Consider the following 6,058-nt stretch of genomic DNA (forward strand, 5'->3'; position numbering starts at 1 on the left):
CACACACACACACACAAAACACATCATAACACAACATTAAAACAGAAGCTAAAAAACCATTGAACTCATATATAATCCAACCCAACCCCACCCCACCCAACCCCACCAAGCCCCACCCCACCTCACCCAACCCAACCCCACCCCACCCCACCAAACCCCATCCCAACTCCAATCAAACCCAACACCACCTACCCACCTAACCTCACCCCACCCCAATCAAACCCCACCCCACACCACTCCCCACCCAACCCAACCAACCCCACAATTCTCATTTCTCTGAAGGTAAAAATGACCAGACGAAACAGAGATTAAAAAAAAGTGATAATATTTACGTGAGATTTAACTTTGGTATATGAATCTAATGGACCGATATATTGTGTCCGTGTCATGGTGTATTAGGGAAGCGGAGGATTATGGGGGAAATATAATACGGAGGTAGATAATAGAGGGGGAGAGGGGGAGGGGGAGGGAGAGAGGGAGAGGGGGGAAGGATGGTGTTGTTTTGTAGTGAAATGTGTTTATGTATGTGTGATAAATGTTGTGTGTTTTTATGTATGTTTGTATGGTTAGTGAATGGGGTGTATGGTTAGGTTAGGTTAGTTCCAGAACAAGCATTAACAATCCCTCTTTTGAACGATACGAATAAAATCTCACCTTTACAATACAATACATAGCAGGTTATCGAAGAAGAAAAAAAAACCACATACGAGACTACGATACCAAATCAAACATAATATCGTAAAAAAAAAAACACTTCAGTAAACACAACAGGAATGTCAAAAGGAAAAACAAATATATATGTATTTCTGTATATATTATTGTATGTATTTCTGTATGTATGCGTGTATAATCCAGTATGAGTTTAAACCATTAGTGTAATAGGATTTTTATAATGGTGTGGGTAAGTGGTGTAGCACAATGGATTTTCACTTCAAGTTCAATTTACCTGTTTAATAATAAATAATGTCAACACACACTCTGACACACACACACACAGGTCGTAAAGAGAGGGAAGTGGTCGCTGTGAGAGGGTAATGAGAGGAATATATTCGTTTGGGGTGTTGTGTGAGAGGAAGAGGCCATTGTGGGTATTGTATAAGAGGGAAGAGGCCATTATGGGTAGTGTGTATAGAGGGAAGAGGCCACTATGGGTATTAGGAATAAGAGGAAGAGGCCATTATGGGTATTGTATAAGAGGAAGAGGCCATTATGGGTATTAAGAAGAGGAAGAGGCCATTATGGTATTGTATAAGAGGAAGAGGCCATTGTGGGTATTGTATAAGAGGAAGAGGCCACTATGGTATTGTATAAGAGGGAAGAGGCCATTATGGGTATTGTATAAGAGGGAAGAGGCCATTATGGGTATTGTATAAGAGGAAGAGGCCATTATGGGTATGTATAAGAGGAAGAGGCCATTATGGGTATTGTATAAGAGGGAAGAAAACATTGGGTATTGTATGAGAGGAAGAGGCCATGGGTATTGTATAAGAGGGAAGAGGCCATTATGTGTGTATAAAGGAGGAAGAGGCCATTATGGTAGTGTATAAGAGGAAGAGGCCATTATGGTATTAGTATGAGAGGAAGAGGCCATTATGGTAGTGTATATAAGAGGGAAGAGGCCATTATGGATTGGTGAAGAGGGAAGAGGCCATAGGTATTGTATGAAAGAGGAAGAGGCCATTATGGTATTGTATAAGAGGGAAGAGGCCATTATGGGTATTGTATAAGGAGGAAGAGGCCATTATGGTATTGTATAAGATGGAAGAGGCCATTATGGGTATTGTAATGAGAGGGAAGAGGCCATTATGGGTATTGTATAAGAGGAAGAGGCCATTATGGGTATTGTAGGAGAGGAAGAGGCCATTATGGGTGTGTATAAGAGGAAGAGGCCATTATGGGTATTGTATGAGAGGGAAGAGGCCATTAGGTAGTGTATAAGAGGGAAGAGGCCATTATGGGTATTGGTATAGAGGAAGAGGCCATTATAGGTATTGTATGAGAGGGAAGAGGCCATTATGGTATTGTATAAGAGGGAAGAGGCCATAGGTATTGTATGAGAGGAAGAGGCCATTATGGGTATTGTATAAGAGGAAGAGGCCATTATAGGTATTAAAGAGGAAGAGGCCATGGGTATTGTATGAGAGGAAGAGGCCATTATGGGTATTGTATAAGAGGAAGAGGCCATTATGGGTATTGTATAAGAGGGAAGAGGCCATTATGGGTATTGTATGAGAGGGAAGAGGCCATTATGGGTATTGTATAAGAGGAAGAGGCCATTATAGGTATTGTAATGAGAGGAAGAGCATTATGGTAGTGTATAAGAGGAAGAGGCCATTATGGGTATTAGGAGAGGAAGAGGCCATTATGGGTAGTGTATAAGAGGAAGAGGCCATTATGGGTATTGTATAGAGGGAAGAGGCCATTATAGGTATTAGTGAGAGGAAGAGGCCATTATGGTATGTATAAGAGGGAAGAGCTACAGGGTATTGTATGAGAGAAGAGGCCATTATGGGTAGTGTATAAGAGGAAGAGGCCATTATTGGGTATTAGGAAGAGGAAGAGGCCATGGGTATTGTATGAGAGGGAAGAGGCCATAGGTATTTAAGGGAAGAGCCATTATGGGTATTGTATGAGAGGGAAGAGGCCATTGGGTAGTGTATAAGAGGGAAGAGGCCATTATGGGTATTGTATGAGAGGGAAGAGGCCATTATGGGTAGTATAAGAGGGAAGAGGCCATTATGGGTATTGTATGAGAGGAAGAGGCCATTATAGGTATTGTATGAGAGGAAGAGGCACATTATAGGTATTGTATGAGGAAGAGTTGGTGTATAAGAGGAAGAGGCCATTATGTGTAGAGAGGAAGAGCCATTAAGGTAGTATGAGAGGGAAAGAGGCCATTATTGGTATTGTATAAGAGGGAAGAGGCCATTATGGGTATTGTAATAGAGGAAGCCATTATATGTTAAAGAGAAGAGCATGTGGTATAAGAGGGAAGAGGCCATTATGGGTATTAAAGAGGAAGAGGCCATGGTAGTGTATAAGAGGAAGAGGCCACAGTATTATAAGATATTGTATGAGAGGAAGAGCCATTATGGTATAAGAGGAAGAGGCCATGGTATTAAGAGGAAGAGGCCATGGCTAAAGGAGAGGAAGAAATTATGGGTAGTGTATAAGAGGGAAGAGGCCATTATGGGTTGTGAGGAGGGAAGAGCCATTATGGGTATGTATAAGAGGAAGAGCCATTATGGGTAGTGTATAAGAGGAAGAGCTTAATGGGTATTGTATGACAGGGAAACAGGTCGTCGCGAATCACGTACGAACAAGGCTGATACGACTTCATACGAAACTTCCGAAGTCCCTAACGAGAAGTATCTATCAATGGAGGAATATCATCATACTAAATTTTACCTGTAGTCTAGATCAAGATTACTTAGATGTATCCGACGTTAATTATTCCTCGTAGTTAAAAAATCTTTCCAAAGTGTTATTAATTTTGTTCCTTTATTGATGTTTAAAGAACGTACTAGTTAAAGTAGATTTTAAGTGTAATTTTGATGGTTTGTCTGTGTGAGTGTGGACTTCAAGTCAATCAGTTAAGTGTATTCTTAAATCTTGACTTACGAAAATTTCCTCTTTGTCGTAAGAGAAATTAGATCGTGTTCTGTTTGTTGAATAAGATTTCACGTTGACAGACAGAGAGAGAAGAGAGAGAGAGAGAGAGAGGTCATAGATAACAAATACTGATCTTTCACTGAGTCCTTTCATCGCTATTGGACAATACACATTTCACCCAAAACACATCACCACCTTAGAATCACAAACACACACCATCACGCTTGAAATGGACACGTGTCACTAAAGTAGCTTGACCACACCTTGTAACCTGGACTTGAGCGTGTGTATAAAGGTGTGGTGACGCGAATAATCTATAACACAAATATAACTCACCGAAGCTCAAAATAGGTGTGTGTGTGTGTGTGTGTTTGTGTGTGTTTTTCTGTGTGTGTGTGTGTGTGTGTGTGTGGTGTTTGTGTGTGTGTTTTTCTGTGTGTGTGTGTGTGTGTGTGTGTGTGTGTGTGGTGTGTGTGTGTGTGTGTGTGTGTGTGTGTGTGTGTGTGTGTGGTGTGTGTTTTGTGTGTGTGTTTTCTGTGTGTGTGTGTGTGTGTGTGGTGTGTTTGTGTGTGTGTTTTCTGTGTGTGTGTGTGTGTGTGTGTGTGTGTGTGTGCGTGTGTGTGTGTGGTGTGTTTGTGTGTGTGTTTCTGTGTGTGTGTGTTTTTCTGTGTGTGTGTGTGTGTGTGTGTGTGTGTGTGTATATATATATATATGTATGTGTGTGTGTGTGTGTGTGTAACTGAACCCTCGTAAACTAGGTCATCTAACAGGTGTTTACATATAATTAACACCTGTTCTCCACTTAATTAAACACTCTACCTGTACCAGCCTCTAGTAACCTACGTGTTCTGTACCCGTATTTCACTATCTGACTCCCTACAGTATCAAGGGTGCGGTGGTCAGCTGGATACAACACTCAACTCCATTCCTAAGGGTCACTGGTTCGATTTCGGGGTATCCCTTAGTCCATACGGCTTTGAATGGGTATCTAAGTATAGGAAGTCTTAGTATACATACATACATACATACATACATACATACATACATACATACATACACAAGGAGAGAGAGAGAGAGAGACTTACTCATCATCATCACACACACACACACACACACTCAAACACATCAAAGGTGAGCAAATAAGGTCATAAATAGGAAGTTTTAATCAATGATCAAGGAATAGAATAGAGTGGGAGGTGTGAGGAGGGTGAGAGAGGTGTGAGAGGTGAGAGAGGTGAGAGAGGTGAGAGGTGTGAGAGGTGAGAGGTGGGAGAGAGAGAGGTGGGAGAGGAGGTGAGAGAGGTGAGAGAGGTGGAGAGAGGTGAGAGAGGTGAGAGAGAGGTGAGAGAGGTGAGAAAGAGGTGTGAGAGAGGTGTGAGAGGGTTGAGAGAGAGGAGTGAGAGAGGGGTGAAAGGTGTGAGAGGGTGTGAGAGAGGTGTGAGAGGAGAGGGTGAGAGGTGGGAGAGGTGAGAGGAGTGAGAGAGGTGTGAGAGAGGTGTGTGAGAGAGAGGTGAGAGAGGTGAGAGGGGTGAGAGGTGTGAGAGAGGGGTGAGAAGAGGTGTGAGAGAGGTGTGTGAGAGGGAGGTGTGAGAGAGGTGTGAGAGGGTGAGAGAGGTGGGAGGGTGAGAGAGAGAGGTGAGAGAGAGGTGTGAGAGGGGTGAGAGAGAGAGAGGGTGTGAGAGGGGTGAGAGAGAGGTGGGGGAGGGGGTGGGAGGAGAGGGTGTGAGAGAGAGGTGAGAGAGAGGTGAGAGGGTGAGAGAGGTGAGAGGTGAGAGGTGAGAGAGAGGTGTGAGAGGGGTGAGAGTGTGAGAGAGGTGTGAGACAGGAGGTGAGGTGAGAGGTGTGAGAGAGGTGAGAGAGAGGGTGGGAGAGGTGTGAGAGGTGTGGAGACAGAGGTGGGAGAGGGTGGAGGGGGTGTGAGGGAGGTGAGGGGGGGTGTGAGGGGGTGTGAGAGAGAGGTGGGAGGAGAGAGGGTGGGAGAGAGAGGTGTGAGAGGGGTGAGAGGTGTGAAGAGGTGAGAGAGGTGGGAGAGAGGTGAGGGGGAGAGGTGTGGGAGAGGGGAGGTGAGAGAAGGAGTAAGGAGGAGGTGGAGAGAGGTGAGAGAGAGGTGAGAGAAAGAGTGAGACAGGTGAGAGAAGGGGTGAGAGAGTGAGAGAGAGGTGGAGAAAGAGTGAGACAGGTGAGAGAAGGGTGAGACAGGTGAGAGAAGGGAGAGAGAGGTGAGAGAGAAGAGGAGAGAGGTGAGAGAGGTGAGAGAAGGAGTGAGAGAGGGTGGAGAGAGAGGTGAGAGAGAGGTGAGAGAGATTGAGACAGGTGGAGAAGAGGTGAGACAGGTGAGAGAAGGGTGAGAGGTGAGGAAAGAAGAGAGGTGAGAGAGAGGTGAGAGAAAGGGTGAGACAGGTGAGAAAGGAGTGAGAGAGGTGAGAGAGAGGGGTGAGAGAGAGAG

Source organism: Homarus americanus, unplaced genomic scaffold (assembly GCF_018991925.1).
Source record: "Homarus americanus isolate GMGI-L3 unplaced genomic scaffold, GMGI_Hamer_2.0 scaffold8775, whole genome shotgun sequence".
Classification (NCBI taxonomy): domain Eukaryota; kingdom Metazoa; phylum Arthropoda; class Malacostraca; order Decapoda; family Nephropidae; genus Homarus; species Homarus americanus.